The sequence below is a fragment of the Bos indicus x Bos taurus genome, chromosome 15, assembly GCF_003369695.1.
Source record: "Bos indicus x Bos taurus breed Angus x Brahman F1 hybrid chromosome 15, Bos_hybrid_MaternalHap_v2.0, whole genome shotgun sequence".
NCBI lineage: Eukaryota > Metazoa > Chordata > Mammalia > Artiodactyla > Bovidae > Bos > Bos indicus x Bos taurus.
This window is the reverse complement of record NC_040090.1, coordinates 14,392,749-14,412,307: the sequence shown is the minus strand read 5'-3', so window position 1 is coordinate 14,412,307 and position 19,559 is coordinate 14,392,749.

The window sequence follows — 19,559 nt, the reverse complement described above, 5'->3', positions numbered from 1 at the left end:
ATTTCTTAGTCTAATATTTTATTTACTTAAGGATGAGTTGAAACAAATGGGATTTATTATACACATTTAAATTAAATGTTATCCTTTCAGATTAGTTCTAAAATAGTTTGGTGGGCAAAAATGTAGTCTTCACTTCCTTGGAATGTTAATGTAAATGAAACCTTTCATTATGTTATTATTTTAGAGAAAGGGGAGTTCTTTTCAGTTCTTATGGATGCAGGTGTAACAACAGAAGAATTACAGTCATACTGCTAGGATACAACTTGCTTTTGAAAGAGCTAGGAAAAGAAATCAGTTTCTCCTGAGAAATCTTTGTGTGAGAATAATAGCAAAACCCTAAGATGTCTTCTTTTTTATGGTCATGACTATGCCTACAATGGCACCTAAAAAACACATTTTACAAAAATAGATTGAAAGAGAATGTATTTTCTTCTGAGAATTATACAGAACAAGAGAATATTTATTATCTGTTGTTGGCATTTTGATCATTTTCCTTTACACTATAGACAGTGGCAAAGATGCCAACTTGCAAAAAATATTTGAAGACGCTTTCTGGTTTCGAGCAGTAAGGCAATTGTTCCAAGATTTTCTGAAAGTGGCCTGCAGAAATAAGCCATTCTTTCATAGCAGATAGATTGTGATGATTATTCTCCAGCTCCTGTTGTAAAATTGTACTATAATTGATTTTTTTCTAAATATAAGTTTACATATACTTAACTAATAGACATATATAAATGGATGTTCTAATTTAAATTCTAAATCATGAACTGAGACCAATTTTTAAAAAATGCAAATCCTTCTCAAGTCTGTCATTGAGTCCTTATTATACCTAATCTTCAAGATCTTCACAATCACAATCGTTTTAACTTTGTTTATAAATATATTTTCTTAGCACTCTTTTTATACCATTAGTTGCCAGTTGTATTCAAATACTTTATTTCCTTTACTCTAAGAGCACCCTGCTTGGCAGGTGGTCTCTTTACCACTGAGCCATCTGGAAAGCCCATATGTATATAGGCAACATATTATTACTAAAAGTACATATGTTCTGGAAGCCTATGCCATTCTATATCTTGATCAAGGCATAGCTGACACTTCATATCACTGATATGATGCTTTAATAACCAAAGCACCTTTTATCTCTTAAGGTATGGATAAGCCTCCCTTATGAAGAGCAGTTACTTCTGTATGAATCAATACACTGTGAGGCATATGCAGATAAATTAAAGAAGTGATAAGTAATATGAAGAAAGATCAAAGCAAAATGAGGAAATAAAGAGTGGTAGAGTTGTGGCGACTTTTCTGTTTTGCATAACACTTTCAGGGAACACTTCTTTGAGTAGATGATATTTAAGGAGATCCCTCAATGAAGAGAGGAAGGGAAAGGAGTCTGGTAAGAGGGAAGAACATCCTGGTGTAGGAAACACAAGTGAAAGTCTTTGAGACAGGAAATAATTAGATATGTCTTAAGGAATGGCTGGAAGACCTATGTGATCAGGGCTTTCCTCGTGGCTCAGTGTTAAAGAATCCTCCTGCCAATGCAAAAGACTCTGGTTCGATCCCTGGGCCGGGAAAATATCCTGGAGAAGGAAATGGCAACCCACTTCAGTATTATTATCTGAAAAATCCCATGGACAGAGGAATCTAACGGGGTACGGTCCATGGGGTCACAGAAGAGTCAGACACGATGGAGGGACTAACCAACAACAACAACAACAGTGTGATTAAGGTAGAGTCAGCATAGCTGAAGCAGGAAGGGGTCTAGGTTGGAAATTAAATTACATGAGGCTTTGAAAATGTCAGGGTGTTGGATTCTGTTCTAAATGTGATGCAAACCATAAGAAGATTGTGAGTATGAGAGTGATTATGATCCTATTTATAACAGTAGAAGATGACTCTGATAGCAACATGTAGATTAAACCAGATTAGCAATAAACAAAACACTAAGGCTGTCTCTGAAATAGTCCCCAGAGATGATGGCTGCTTGAATTCCTGTACTACTGGTGGCAACGAAGACAAGTGGGCTAACTCAGCACATCCTGAGAGCTGACTATTCAAGACATATTCACAGGCTTCAGGATTATAATAAATATAAAAATCATTGAGGATGACTTCAAAGTCTGAGCAATTAGATACAGGATGAATGCCAAGATGGGAATGGCTTCCCTGATGGCTCTGTGGTAAACAATCTGCCTGCCAATGGAGGAGACATGGGTTTGATCCCTTGGTCAGGAAGATCCTCTTGAGAAATAAATGGCAACGCATGCCAGTATCCTTGCCTGGGAAATCATGGAAAGAGTAGCCTGGCAGGCTACAGTCCCTGGGGTTGCAAAGGAGTTGGGACACGACTTAGCAACTAAACAACAAGAGTTCATTTATACTGGAAAGTAGAGCTATGTTTTGGATATGTTAAGCCCATTTAGTAGAAGATTTAACAGACACTTAGCTATAAGGTTCTTAATTGTAAGGTTCTATAGCACTGTGTTGCTCAGTCATTCAGTCGTGTCCAACACTTTGAGACCCCATGGACAGCAGCACATCAGATTCCCTGTCCTTCATCACCTCCCAGAGCATGCTTAAATTCATGTCTATAGAGTTGGTAATGCCATCCAACCATCTTGTCCTCTGTTGTCCCCTTTTCCTCCTGCCTTCTATCTTTCACATCATCATGGTCTTTTCCTGTGAGTCAGCTTTTCGCATTAGGTGGCCAAAGCATTGGAGCTTCAGCTTTAGCATTGGTTATTCCAATGAATTTCAGGGTTGATTTCCTTTAAGCTTGAATATTTTGATCTCCTTGCAGTCCAGGGGACTCTCAAGAGTCTACTCCTCACCATAGCTCAAAAGCATCAATTTTTTGGCACTCAGCCGTCTTTATAGTCCAACTCTCAGATACATACATGACTACTGGAAAAACCATAGCTTTGACTAGATGGACCTTTGTTGGCAAAGTAATGTCTCTGCTTTTTAATATGCTGTCTCATTTGGCCATAGCTTTTCTTCCAAGGAGTAAGCATCTTTTAGTTTCATGGCTGCAGTAACCATCTGCAGTGATTTTGGAGCCCAAGAAAATAAAACCTGTCACTGTTTCCATTGTTTCCCCATCTATTTGCCATGAAGTGATGGGAATGGATGCCATGATCTCAGTTTTTTGATTGTTGAGTTTTAAGTCAGATTTTTCACTTCCCTATTTCACTTTCATCAAGAGGTTCTTTAGTTCCTTTTGCTTTCTTGCATAAGGGTGGTGTTATCTGCATATCTAAGGTTATTGATACTTCTCCCAGCAATCTTGATTTTAACTTGTGCTTCATCCAGCCCAGTATTTAGCATGATGTACTCTGCATATAAGTTAAATAAGCAGGATGACAAAATACAGTCTTGATGCACTTCTTTCCCAATTTTGAACCAGTCTGTTATTCCATGTCCAGTTCTAACTGTTGCTTTTTGACCTGCACACATATTTCTCGGGAAGCAAGTAAGGCGGTCTGGTATTTCCACCACTTTAAGAATTTTCCACAGTTTGTTGTGATCCACACAGTCAAAGGCTTTGTCATAGTCAATAAAGAAGAAATAGATGTTTTTCTGGAACTCTCTTGTTTTTTTTTTTTTTGGATGATACATACAAGGGATGTTGGCAATTTGATCTCTATTCCTCTGTCTTTTCTAAATCCAGCTTGGACATCTGGAATTTCTTGGTTCACGTATGTTGAAGCCTGGCTTGGAGAATTTTGAGCATTACTTTGCAATTATGTGAGATGAATGCAATTGTGCAGGAGTTTGAGCATTCTTTGGCATTGCCTTTCTTTGGGGTAGGAATGAACACTGGCCTTTTACAGTCCTGTGGCCACTGCTGAGTTTTCCAAATTTGCTGACATATTGAGTGCAGCACTTTCACAGCATCATCTTTCAGGATTTGGAATAGCTCAACTAGAATTCCATCACCTCCCCTAGCTTTGTTTGTAGTGATGCTTCCTAAGGCCCAATTGACTTAACATTCCAGAATGCCTGGCTCTAGGTGAATGATCACACTATCGTGGTTATCTGGGTCATGAAGATCTTTTTTGTATAGTTCTTTTGTGTAATCTTGCCACTTCTTCTTAATATCTTCTGCTTCTGTTAGGTCCATACCATTTCTGTCCTTTATTATGCCCATCTTTGCATAAAATATTTCCTTGGTGTCTCTAATTTTCATGATGAGCTTTCTTGTCTTTCCCATTCTATTGTTTTCTTCTATTTCTTTGCATTGATCACTGAAGAAGGCTTTCCTATCTCTCCGTGCTATTGTTTGGAACTCTGCATTCAGATGGGTGTATCTTTCCTTTTCTCATTTGTCTTTCACTTCTCTTCTTTTCTAAAATATTTGTAAGGTCTCCTCAGACAAATGTTTTGCCTTTTTGCATTTCTTTTTTTGGGGATGGTCTTGATCACTGCCTCCTGCACAATGTCATGAAGCTCTGCCCATAGTGCTATAGCACTAGAAGGTATAAATTTGGGAATGAACTTGTGTAATAAGACTGAATGAAATCGTTAAAAAAGAAAAATATAAATAAGAAAGGAAAGTGATTAGAGATCTGAGCAGGGTCACACCAGCATTTAGGATTATGAAGGACTCCAAGAAAAAGAATGGAGAAGGAGTAGGAAGGGAAGGAGGAAAGAAACACATCAAAGATAAGCTAAATGAAAAAACAATTTTAAGAATATCATCAAATTTTTGGAATACAACTGAGATATGCAATAAGGACTGAGAATTGACCATTGAATTGGGGAAATTATTATTATTGATGATAATGAAAATAGTGAGTGATGATGACAAGATTCATGGAGCAGAAGCAAGTATGAGTTGATGAAATAAATACAGATAATATTAAATATCCCATTGAAATTTTTATCAATGGGAAATATATAAGTGCAGCGATTAAGGGGCTATGGAGTCAAGAAAGATATTTTTGTTTTTGTTTTTTGTGATTATGTTTTTTTCTAAAACTGGGATCTGCTGGAAATGGAATTTTCTATCAGCACCAATGAATACAGAGTTTTCTTGCTGTTGTATGTACATTAGCATCCTTAGAAGTAGGTTATTTTGAACTTTGATTCTATCTGATGATTTCTTTTAAAATTTCACATTCTCTAAATTCTACATACATCCATTATGAATTGTATTTCCCAGCCACCTCAGTGAAGGCCACTTTCAATATTCCAGGCTTTATAATCTCTCTATTATGTGAGAACATTTATTTCAGTAGTTTTCTTATCCTTATCATATATGACATTTTATTATTATCTACTTGCTGACATGTTCACAATATCTAGACCATTAATCTATGGGCTCCAAGGTAAATTTCCTGGGTTTAATCTTCAGTTCTGATATTATTATTTATGACAACTTTGGCAAGTGCCTTATCATTTCTTAGCCTCAGGTTTCATATATCCAAAATGACAAAAATAATAAGCATATTCCAAACTTCTTTTGAGAATTCCACCAAACAAATGTAAATACAACAGCAAGTAATAAGTGATAACTTTAAGTTAGTGATAACTTTAATTATTGTTTGTTTTTATTATATTATATAACATTATATTAGTATTTATATTATGACATTATATATTATTATTTAAACTTAGATCACCCCAGATCTCTGGATAATGCTTTTAACAGAACAAACTATAGTTAAATGAAAAAATTAATTTTCCCAAATGTTCATTTAACTAATTTATTCAATAATGATCTTTCTAGTATTTACATCTTTCATTCATTGTTCTGGACACTTGCTAATAGGCCAATAAAGAACAGCAACAACAAAATGACCAAAAATGGCTTTAATGGAGTATTCACAACTTTATACATACCAAAGACTCACTTATCTACAATTTCCAAATTCCAAATCTCAAAAAATGGAAAATTGATACAAAATGTGAGAGAACTAAAATAAGTCTGTTTGTATAATTATTTATCCCCCAAATATAGGGTGCTAGAGTTGTATATAAAATGCAGTATATGATTATATTACCTTAGAAAATTTAAGAAATTCTGAATTCCAATTTATATCTGGCCCCAGAGATGGTAGATAATTCTATATGTGCTTGTATTATCTAGGCTTCAACTCATTCTACTTATCAGACAGTTATATTTTGAAAAAAATTTATTAGAATGTTCATTAAAAGTTCTCATCCTATTCAAACATATCAAAATTTTTTCTGGCAAATGAAGTCTGAGCTTTTGTCATTTTAAAACTTAACTTTGTGGTTATGGCACAAAACCATGATGTATAATATATTTTAGATTTCAGAAAGGATTTATTCTGAAAAATTATCAAAATTTAGAACAAAGTCATAAGCCAGTTTATTCTGGAATTTGTTTAGGATTGTGTGTATAAAACCCAACAATATTCCTTCACGGGGTCACTTTTTAGAGCAGTGGTCCCCAACCCTTTCGACACCAGGGACATGTTTCCACAGACTGAGATGGGAATGGTATTGGGATGATGCCAGCACATTACACCTATTGTGCACTTTATTTCCTTTATTATTATATCAACTCCACCTCAGATCATTAGGCATTAGATCCCAGACTAGTTGAGGACTCCCATTTGAGAAAATAAATGTTCACAACAGAAAATCCATATTCTGGATAGAATAGAATCAAAAAGGATTCCATACGAAAAATGTTTACTGCAAAAAATCAAGAACAACCATAGTGACAATGGCTCCTATCCTAACCCAGCTACAATTTTTATTCACATAACTCAAGTTGCGAGGAAGGTCTTACTTTTCCTTACAACACTAAAAAAGAGTTTGCCACCTGCATCGCACCGCATATCTGTAAATAACAGATTGCACCAATTATGTTAGTGTTCTGTTGCTGTGAATTAAAATAAAATGCAGCAGTGGGAAAGATTTATAGGCAACTGCCTCCTTTAGAATTCTAAAGCCGATAAGAGAGAAGTATGAATTATTAAACTGGCTAGAAGCTTTATAGAAAGGCTTGTAATCAAGCTTTGCTTGCACAAAATAAGAAATCTGTGACTAATTTCAAATAATGTTGTTTGGCTAACAAAATGGGACATTTAAAGGTCAACTTTGTAATGAAAATCTGATGTCAAGGAAAGGAAAATGTTACTTTAGCCTTATATTTCGTGTAGAATAAAATAAATTGCAGAAAATAAAGTGCAGGTCACCTCTAGAAGTTAAATGTTTCTGGTGACAGTTTACAATGATTTTTAAAATATGCTAGAAAGTAATTGAAGAGAGCCATTAGAACTTTACATTGTAAGTTAAGATAGCCAAAGTCAGATAAACACCAGTTTTATCTTCACCTTGAGCTAAAAAACACAACCTTTCTAACAATTGTGCTATTACCTTAGTATTATAATTGGCCCCTCTTTTCTTCAATTTTATTCTAGGGAAAATAAATTGAGGCAGATAATTACTAATGGGGATAGAAAAGGAACTCATAAGAGAGCAATCTGAAATTTTATAGCTTTGAGCACTACATTAGGTATATTTATTAAGAGAAAACCTTTTTCCCTTTCTCATCAAAGCTGCCCCTTAACTCTCTTTTTTATCTAAATATCTGAAACAGATGGAATGTCAAGTTCATTTTTTTCAATATTCATATTCTAAAAATAAAAAAAAAATCTCTTCTTTCGTTTATGGTTTCAGAGATAAAATTCTGAATCAGTAGTAGAAGAGATATTACAACTGATACCATATTTTAAATAGAAAGAATCATAAGAGACCACTGCGAATGACTATACACCAATATTTTTGAAAACTTAGGAGAACATTTTAGAGAATATGAAGAAGATTCTGTAACAAGTTAAACATGAATTTGTCATAGGAAAGTGATTTTGTACAATAAGGGAAAATAAGTTAAAAGGTAAAAATACAAGAAGAAAGAATAGGAAGATGCCTGGGGAGACAAAAAGAATACAGACAACAAATATCCCTTTTCCTATACTGCTTTTTTCAAAGTCCAGTTCATCACAGCCTGCCTCACACCCTTCAACATCCACAAAGTAAATTTCATTATGTTTTAAGGTGCAGCAGGCTTTAAGTTACTCAAACTAATTTAGTTCTCCAAGTATTCCTAAAATCTGGCTGTAACTATAGCAGTAAAGAATTTCCCTGCATTAGAGCAAAGTAGATTAATTATATAGATTTATTCCAAGGAATAAATAAACCAAGGAAACCTATTCTAACACAAATGCGTTTTTTTCTGTTACAAACAGATTTAGTTCTAGTGTCACATCTGAACCTAAATACCTTGTAGATTACCTGGTTTTGTTTTCTTTGCATTATGTCATTGATTGTAATGTTTATCAATGTCACTATAGTTCTTGATTTCAGAAATTCATGAGGTAAAAAAATGGATTTATTGTGAATTACTGAACTCATAAATGAAAATTGCATTGTTATTGATAAATTGCTTGAAAAAATTGTCATAAGATCTAGCACCACATAGACTCAGAATTCTTGTTTTGGAAATTGAGCTCCTGTACTACAAGAACCTTAAGCCCTGGGGAGAGATCACATGGAAGGGGACTAAAATGCTTTGTTCTACAAAACAGGTGAATTCCCAGCCAATTGTCCACACCTACAGCCATGCACTTAGAGCCCAAATAGAACTTCAGCCTTAGCCAACAGTGACTATACCTGCCTAAGAAATTTCCAGAGAAAACTGGAAGTTTTTTTTTTCTAAAATCACTAGGTGATTCTAAACAACCCAGAGACTGTAGAGGATAAATAAAATATTAGTTGTTTAAAGCCATCAAGTTTTGATGTGGTCTATTTTGCAGCAATAGATAACTAAGCCATATGTATTTCAGGAAATGCACCATGGCATATTAAGACTATTATCACATACCTCAGATTTAATGTATAATGTTATTAAATGTTTCTTATTCAGTTAAACGTATATTCTGCAAGTGTGTTGTACGCTCTGTGTATGCTACTGAAGTTAATTTAGTAAATTGGGTTGTTAAGATCCTTTTAGCCCAGAAAGGACATTTGGTCACTAGAAATATTTCTATTTGTATTCATCTATGAACGGTGTTTTCACTTGGAATAGAATTCTGGGTAAGTAGTTATTATAGATCAGCTTTTCAAAGATATAATCTTTTTAGTTTTGATTATTAGTAGGCTGACTATTATGCTGTTGGTCATTCAAAAATAATGCATCTTTTTTTTTCTAATTGTCACCTTTAAGGCATCTTTTTGTTTTTGATATGTAGCAATTTTACTACAGTGTGCAAAGGTTTGATTTTCTTTGTTTTATCCTAAATGGAATTTCTTATGCTTCTTGAAGATGTGACTTAATATCTTTCATCCACTTTAGAAAATTCTTAGATATTAACTTTTTGAATATCAATATTTCCCATCTTGTTATTCTCTGCTTCTGATGGTTCTTTTTTTTTAAGTTATATATTATTGCAACATCCCATGTATCTTGGATTTTCTTTCTTCTTATCTTTCTCCTTCCACCCTCTTTTTCCCATCTTCTTCCTCCTCCACCTCCTTCTTTCTCTTCTTCTTCTTCATTTATTCTTCTCTTCCTTTTCTTCCTCTTCTCTGTGTTTCAGTCTGCATAGTCTTTATTAACCTATTCCATTCCAGTTCAACAGTCAGCTCTTCAGTTTTCCAGTATATTCTTAAAATACATCCATGATTTTTAGATTTCAGAGCATTTATCTATTCTGTTCTTTTTTTTATTTATTTTTTTTCCTTTTTTTTCTAATTTTATTTTATTTTTTAAATTTACATAATTGTATTAGTTTTGCCAAATATCAAAATGAATCCGCCACAGGTATACATGTGTTCCCCATCCTGAACCCTCCTCCCTCCTCCTTCCCCATACCATCCCTCTGGGTCATCCCAGTGCACCAGCCCCAAGCATCCAGTATCGTGCATCAAACCTGGACTGGCAACTTGTTTCAAATATGATATTCTACATGTTTCAATGCCATTCTCCCAAATCATCCCACCCTCTCCCTCTCCCACAGAGTCCAAAAGACCATTCTATACATCAGTGTCTCTTTTGCTGTCTCGTATACAGGGTTATTGTTACCATCTTTCTAAATTCCATATATATGTGTTAGTATACTGTATTGGTGTTTTCTCATATATATTCTAGCAATCGAACTAAATTATTCATTCATTTTCCTTGACAGACTAATTACACTTATATTAAAGTTCATATCCAAAACTTCAGTATTTGGGCCACCTCAGAACTGTTTCTGTATCAATTTTTTTCCTTATTCCTCCCTTTTAGAGGGCCTAATAATATTTCACTGTGTGTCAGGCATTGTGCTGTGAAACATGATAGAGGCTTTAAATGATGTTATCTTCCTCCAGAGAACATTCACCAATCCTGACTCAAATTTCTAGAGCAGAGGAAGATCACCTTATTTCATAAGCAACTGAGCTGACTGGAGACAGCTTTTCATACATTTATTGCTTAATCTATTTCAAGTGCATCCCTTCCAACATGCCAGGTCTTGAACTCCAACTTTACTTTTATAGGAAGGCTAAATATTCAATATTGTAAGACTGTCAAGAGCTCCAATAAACATTTCAGCTATTTTCAAAAAGAATTCTTAGCATCTGCCCCAGTGTATATTAACATTTGGATACTAATGTAAGGAGAAAGCCAATCAGTGTGTCATGTTCACCCTTCTATGCACATTTTTTCTCTCCAGGATCTTGGCTACACAGGCCTTGTCTGCTGAGGTTTCCAAGTCCAAATGTCATTTTTCTCCATGTTTCTATGAAATGGCTGAAATCTCTGCAGTGTCTCTGCATCTCGTTGGTTGTCCTCTATCAGGCTTTTTAGCCTCTCACTCTGTGCTGATTAAGGCTTGGAAAGGGCTCTAAAAAAAAGATGAGGTGGATTTTTGGACTCCCCTAAACACATTCCCCTCTTTCAAGGGTTTTGCACTTCTTCTCTTGGATGCCACAGGAGCCCTTGCTGCCTTCTCACACACGTTTCTTTTTTTTTGTTTTGTTTTGGTTTGTATTTTTCCAATTTTTCTTACTTTACAACAAAACCATTGTCCAGATAAAAGCTATACCAATATAGCTAAGAGAAGAAATCCTGAGGAAATCTACATTGAATTGAAGAAATTTCTCTAGATACTTTTTACAAAAGAAACAAATAAATTTGTGTACTGAGATGTCAGCATTATTATATAAAGGAAATACATTTCCTCTGATTTTTCATCAATTGATGGACATTTATATAGTATCTGAGTGTGTTTTAAAAAATAATATATTGTTTTCTTTTTGTAGGGCAACATTATCTGCAATTTTAACTTTTTTTTTCTTGAATAGAGTTAAATGAGGGAACTGGAGAATTTTCTAAAATGAGTCTAAGCAAAAAATCAATTTTTAATTTATTAAAACAGTGTGCATTTGTAGAGGGATAAACTAACTGACCAATGAACAGAATAGAGTGGCTCTAATGGACTCGTGCACATATAGAATGTGTTAGAGATGGCATTATTCATTGGCAAAATAAAGGAACCTTTAACAAATAAAGCTGGAGATAGTCCCAGAACACTACCTAATTTATAAAATTTGGAACAAGAAAAACAAAGTCACAGCAGTAAATCATTCTATGGGAAGAAGTAGGATGGCACAAGAATGGTTCCAGTAAACAAATATAAGTTATCTGGAATATTCTAGATCTTGGTTTCCATGGTGGATTAAAAAATTCATTTGCCCATTCATCGTGTCTGACTCTTTGCAACCCGATGGACTGTAATCCATCAGTCTTTTCTATCCATGGCATTCTCCAGGCAAGAATGCTGGAGAGGATTGTCATTTCCTCCTCCAGGGGATCTTCCCAACCCAGGGATCGAAGCTGCATCTCCTGCATTGGCAGGCAGATTCTTGACCACTGGACCACTAAAGAAGCCTTATATATGTTGTGAAATTGCATAAGAAGGATTAAGAGTAGCCCTGATTAGAAAATCTACAATGCATTTTGCACAACTGTCAAAGGTGTATGACAACACAGCCCCCTATTTTACTTGTAGTAAGACGTAGTTTGCTGACAAGGCTGTAATTAGAGTTCTGTAGCTTCATGTGAAATCAATGTCCACTTCCTATAGAAATTATTTAGTATGTCAATCTTTGCCATTTAAGAGCTGATCAGGATATCCTAGTGAATGAAATGAAGCTGTCTCTCCTGTTTGTCCCACATAAACAAACACTTCATGGAAACTTTGGAGACTGGCACTGGAAAAGAAATTTGGATGATTATCCCATGCTTCTCATAGTTAAAGATTGTTTACTATGAAAAAACTTACAGCTTTCCATATGTGTACACAGACCTTTCAGTATTATTTTTTTAGTTTAAAAAATGTAAAATGATCAAAACCACTAAGTTTAGGATTCCTTTCAAGTAGAATTCTACTTTTGTATCATTTAGATGTATGAAATATTAGAGCATTTATATGAGACATAAATTTATTGAATCTAAAAAAAGATTTGATCAATATATTGATACTAAGAACCTCAAAGTTTTAAACCAAAATTCCTGCCAATTTTTGTAACTAGAGTAAATGGAAGTGACTCTGTAGAGAAATCATACATGTCAGTACAGAGGCACTATTTCCTCCTTATATATCAGTATTAAGTTCATGCATATTATAACATTTCATTAACCAGTCAAAAATTGGGTTGAAGTGGGAACCTATCCCTTCTCCAGCAGATCTTCCCAACCCAGGAATCAAACCAAGGTCTCCTGCATTGCAGGAGGATTCTTTACCAACTGAGCTATCAGGGAAGCCTAGAGCACTTTATTGATTTTTTTTCTTTTTTTAAGAAGGGCAAAAACTCTCTGATTCTTTAGATTTCCATTGTACTTCCTAATGATTATTTAAAGCTTTTGTGGCCCTACTTTTTCTTTAAAACTTTTTGGAAGTTAATGCACTAGAATGATATCTATTCATTAAAATCCATGAAATTAACAATTATTTATTTATTGAACAGCTGAACCAGTTAACCTCACCTTTACTGGCATTCCCATTGCATATGTGCTAAGTTGCTTCACTCATATCCAACTCTTCACGACTCTGTGGACTGTAGCCCACCAGGCCCTTCTATCCATGGGATCCTCCAGACAAGAACACTGGAGTAGGCTGCCATTCCCTTCTCCAGGGGATCTTCCCAATCCAGGGATCGAAGCTGCATCTCTTATGTCTCCTGCCTGCATTGGCAGGTGGGTTCTTTACCACTAGCTCTACCTGGGAATCCCTGCATACCCATTCAGTTCAGTTCAGTTCAGTCTCTCAGTCATGTCTGACTCTATGCAACCTCATGGACTGCAGCACACCAGGCCTCCCTGTCCATCACCAACTCCTGGATCTTGATCAATCTCATGTTCATCAAGTCAGTGATGCCATCCAACTGTCTCATCCTCTGTTGTCCCCTTCTCCTCCAGGCTTCAGTCTTTCCCACCATCAGGGTCTTTTCAAATGAGTCAGTTCTTCCCATCAGGTGGCCAAAGGATTGGACTTTCAGCTTCAGTATCAGTCCTTCCAATGAATATTCAGGACTGATTTTCTTTAGGATTGACTGGTTGGATCTCCTTGCTGTCCAAGGGACTCTCAAGAGTCTTCTCCAACACCACAGTTCAAAATTGTCAATTCTTCAGCACTCAGTTTTCTTTATAGTCCAACTCTGACATCCATACATGACTAAGGGTAAAACTATAGCTTTGACTAGACGGACCTTTGTTGGCAAAGTAATGTGTCTGTTTTTTAATATGCTCTCTCAGTTAGTCATGGGAGAAGGCAATGGCACCCCACTCCAGTACTCTTGCCTGGAAAATCCCATGGACGGAGGAGCCTGGTAGGCGGCAGTCCATGGGGTTGCTAGGAGTCGGACATGACCAAACAATTTCACTTTCACTTTTCACTTTCATGCATTGGAGAAGGAAATGGCAACCCACTCCAGTGTTCATGCCTGGAGAATCCCAGGGACGGGGAAGCCTGGTGGGCTGCCATCTATGGGGTCGCACAGAGTCGGACACGACTGGCGCGACTTAGCAGCAGCAGCAGCTCAGTTGGTCTTAGCTTTTCTTCCAAGGAGCAATCGTCTTTTAATTTCATGGCTGCAGTCACCATCTGCAGTGATTTTGGAGCCCAAGAATATAGTCTGTCACTGTTCCCATTGTTTCCCCATCTAGTTGCCGTGAAGTGATAGGACCAGATGCCATTATCTTAGTTTTCTGAATGTTGAGTTTTAAGCCAACTTTTTTCACTTTCCTCTTTGACTTTCATCAAAAGGCTCTTTTAGCCTCCATTTACCTCCACTGAATTGGAAACACCACGAATAACAATACTCTTGTGTTTTACACAAAGTTTGTTATAATGTAAGTTGATTAACCTAAAGAAGGTGATGATAAAATCACAAGGAAACAAACTCTTGTGTGTGGTTCCCATTTTCACAGATCATCAAAACACTTTGGAATTTTCAGAGAAAACATTTTCTTGATTTACACATTTATATTCTTGGTCTTTACAAGTTCTGTTATATAAGGCCTTAAGTTTCTAATTATAAATTTGGTGAGAGAGCTACTGAATTATTGTAAAGTATTAAGTTTATATGCAGAAGCTGGGCAGTGAATGTGATTTTACTCATATTAGTATTCTAAGGATAAAATGATGAAAAATACATTTATTGAGCCCTTAATATATCACATGAGTTATTATATGGTTACATAATTAACTTATTCAATTTCATTTAGATGAGATTAGATTAATAAAGTATATATCCTTTTAACTATAATTTCACAGAACTTTTGGATTTTTTTTCTATTTATGGATATTAAGATAATATGAATCATATTATATAATATGTATAAAAATAAAAGGAATTCTCATATACAATATATTACTGAATATGGATATTCCAATTGTTACTATAGAATTTGAGGTAGATGTATATTTCTTTCAAAGAAACTCATTTTCCGAAACCTAAACCACTGTATTGCAGTTTTTTTACCTCCAGAATATAGCAAAGTAGATGATATAAATTAAGCTAAACAATTACCAAAAATAAAAAAAACTCTAGTTAGTTGGTACCTCCTAGAATAGACCAGGTTGCTTTTTCTTTTCTAATTAAATAAAAGTAATTTGATCAAATATATATGTTAAGATAATAGTTACCCCAAATAAAAAGCTTTGATTAAGTTTATTTGGTGTATCTTAATTTCTTATGTAGCAATTAAAACATCCATCTTCAGGGAAAAAACTGCTTCAAAGATCTTTTATTCCTAGGTAGGGAGTGCATGAGTCACTAATTACAACACATTGCTCAGTTTTCTCCACTTACAGTACTTTCATCTTGTGAGGAGATTAATAGCCATCCTTGAGACACCAGCTGCTGTCTATTTATCAAAGAGAAACCAGTGGCTGGCAGCTCTTCTAGAGGACTAAGGGAAACTAACACAGGGACTTAACTGCAGGCTGGTAACTTGAGTGTGGAGACAAAACAAAGACCTCTAGGCACTGATGAGTCCTGAACACTGTGATTGTTTTCTCCTGTTTCAGGTAATACCCTTATCATATCTTTGACTATATGCTGCTCATTTTCATTTCTGTGTCTTTGGTCTGAAGCCACATCAGTATGACAGTTGTATCTCACATTGCTTTTGTGAGAAACCATATTTAAGAAGTATAGAAGCTGATTTTATTGTTTTTAGCAGTGTATTTTTTCTTCCCCAAATTTTCTAAAGAAATTAATTCCTTTACCTCAAGATTATGCAATCTTAAAAACAGGGTACATCAGAGAAATAATGTGTATGTCCAACAACCAACTTTCTGCCTGAAATTTAGTCCTAACTCTGGGCTGTAATCACTTCAAAATACATTTGTTAAAAGAAACTCGAGAGAAGATTCAAGGAAGATGAAAGAGTAGGAAGCAGCAGGAATTTGTCTCCTCATCTAGACAACAATTCTGCTGGCACAATCTATCTGATATAATTATTTTAGAACTCTAGAATCTGTGGAAGACTTGCAACTTACAAAGACCTGGACAGTGAATTGTGGTTAATTTTGGTCCATTTCAGCTCTTAACACAATAAGCTACCTATCCACCACCCCCAGCCATCTGGCAGGCAAGTTGTGTGTTAGTTCCTAGAGCACACTGCACAATAATATAGGATTTGAGATAGGTTCTCCAAATACTGATGATCTGTTCTGTGATTCCTGATTGCTGCTTTTAATCACAGCGGGGCAGACAGAGAGGGAGGCAGCCATTGTTGTTGCTAGCCCCTCCCACTCTGGATGAATTAACTTCCAGGGGCTTTAAAGAATCAGTATCCTTTTATATCCCCTTCATTTTTTTGCTTTTTGTTCTCATGGGAATTAGCCATTAAAGACTAGAATATTCAAAAACAACTGCATATACAGGGGGAATTATAAAGTGAATTTCCAGAGAAAGATCTAAGAAGACCTAACGTTACATCTCAGCCTGACACTCAGCACAGAAACAACAATCCAAAAAAAAAAAAAAAAACCTGAAAAAGTATATGGACATTTATGAGATATAATCCCCATGGTCCATGGTAACCACAAGCTAAGGGCCTTCAGAAGGAATAATTTACATAACAACAAAGATTTTAAGCAGATCAATCCAATACATGTATATTATATATAGATACATCTCCCAAACAATGCTTAGACAGTTTTCAGTGCCCATCCCTTAGTAAGTGCTGAATGTGAATAATTTACACATTTCCACCACAACAAGGTAGGTATCATTTTCTCCTTTATTTCTGGAAGGAATTTGCAGCATAAAGAGATCACCAAATTTTCCCAGTAGGTAGCAAGTAAGAACAGCTGTAGAACATAACATTCAGGCTACCTGGGTGCAAAATTAATGCCTACATTCACTCTGCTTCTAAAGTGGAAATGAAGTTCCTTCAGCAGCATAATGTACATTGACATATTATTGAAAAATTAATTCTGAATTTTCCAGAAGAAATTAGAAATACAGTAAACAGGAAAGGACTAGTAAACACCTTCTATAACTCAAAGATCCAAAGAATTAACCTAGGCAGAAAGGTTTGAGTAGGCTTCAAATTGCAATATATTTCTTACATGCTAAATCTGATATATCAGAGAGTAGAACATAAGGGGATTTAAAGACAGTAGAGGACTACTGAGGCAAGGTAACCTGACTTGGGGTTCAACCATCTCTTATAGGCATTATATAAAAATGGAATAGGAAGTTTAAAGCCAAGATTTCTAGAATGCATAGATAAAAATCCAAAAGCTATTTAGTTATGAAGCTTAATCCGATGTTAATTATAATTTAGAAGAAGATATAAATTTCAAAGACCTATTTTAGGCAGTGTTTTATATTATCTGCGTGACAATATGGAGTGAGTGAGTGATAGTCGCTCAGTCACAACTCTTTGCGACCCCATGGACTGTATCCTGTCAGGCTTCTTTGTCCACGGAATTCTCCACACAAGAATACTGAAGGGGGTTGCCATTTCCTTCTCCAGACAATATGAAATCGCCTGAAAACCAAGTAGTATCACCGATTCAATGGACATGAATCTGAGCAAGCTCGGTGAGATAGTGAAGGACAGGGAAGCCTGCAATCCATGGGGTCGCAAAAAGTTGTACATGACTGAGTGACTGAACAACAAAAACCAAAACCAAATAGAAAATATAAGAGTAACAGAGAGGGGACTTCTTTACCTCTCATTCTTTGGAGTGCATTTCTATAATTCTACAACCACATTAGAGTAACACAAGACTGAAATGATGCAGATTAATCCAGTCCTAAAAGTAACAGTTAGTTACATTACTGTATAAATTGTTATATATGGAGGGCTTGCATCAAAGAGTCAATAAAGTGTACACGTTATTTCATTTGCACAACTCCTGGAAATATTCAAAAACACCATTCATGGGAAGGAATATAAAACAAGGGTAGAAATTTTCATAGATCCAGATCTTATCCATTTTATCATTTATTTCAGAGGGCGAGTACTTGAAATTCAATTCTACTTGATTTATCTACTATAATAATACATTTAATGTCATTTTAAATTGTGCTTGGTATTATAGAGTAGAAAATGAGCTTCCTGTCTCAGAATATTGCTATGTTGAAAGATTTTAACAATAAATATATATAGTTGTTTCTATTAAATAATTTGAGTTGATTTATTTAAGACTTTTAAATGAAAATAAACCATATATTATAATAAAAAGAGAATATTGACTCTGTGCTCTATGATATAAGAAATCTCTGTCCCAAACTGATTCCAGACCCTGTTTGCTACTGAGAAATTTGTTCTGAATATGTATCCACTAACCTTGGACCCCACGGCCTCATTGTCTTGGCAGTAGTACACTGAGATTGGCATCTATTGTTGCTATAGGCTAAGGTTAGGATTTCCCTGGTGGCTCAGAAAGTTAAGAATCCACCTGCAATGCAGGAGACTTGGGTTGAATCTCTGGCTCAAGAAGATCCCCTGGAGAAGGAAATGGAACCCACTCCTGTATTCTTGCCAGGAGAATTCCACAATTAGAGGAGCCTGGCAGGTTACAGTTCATGGGATTGCCAACAATCAGACACGACTGAGCGACTAACACACTCACCCACACACACAAGGCAGGGTTGGGAAAACCTCTGATGGTATATCTGATATAATCACTTTGCTGTGAAAGCAAACCATGATGTATAGTCTGACACTGTTACCCTGAGGAGCTAACCTTGACATTGGTGAAGCCCAAATTAGTATTAAATCCTTACCTCATCTTTCATTAAAAATCATCCCTCATGGGTCACAGCTTTGTCCAGATGTTTGGAAGCTAAGTGAAACTCAAAACAATTTCTTATCTTTAGCAAATACAAACTCACCCGTGTAAAACTTAAACAAATAGAGTCTGGGGGCAGGGAAGACTTAGTCTACTTTTGTTATTAGTGGTTGTTATTTTTATTACTTTTTCCTTTTTTGTACTCAATTCCTAAGTAATTCCACCTGTAATATTACCATTTACATGATTTACAGTACAGGATTTTAATTTTCTTGAGGGTTACACAACAAAACTGTAAAAGTTTTTGCAAGTAGATTCCATTATACTTGAAGTGGTCCTTATTTAATAATTTTTTAAACAACAGATTCTGAGAAGAAAATGTATGGCTTCTAGAAAATCGCCCTAGTTGATTTACTCTCAGTGCTACCCTCCATTTACCTTCTAAATATATTCTAAGAAATGAAATTAGGCAACTGTAATTTTTCTGTGTGTGGGAGAGAAATTTTGGTAGCTTTTTGAAGATGCAAATGCACATTCATATATGTGGAAATAGTGAATAAACAAAGAGGTAAGATTGCTGCATTGAAGAATATATGAGTATGTACATTGGTTTGATATTGTTACATTTCTCTCCAATGTAATAACGCCAATTTATTTAGTCAAAATGAGTGGATGGGTATATTTGACTTTTTCTTTGTGTCCAGTAGCATTTTCTAATTCAGGCATTCATCTTTTACTTATAGTATGTACTTCTTTTTATAGTACATTTTATTTGTTGTTAGT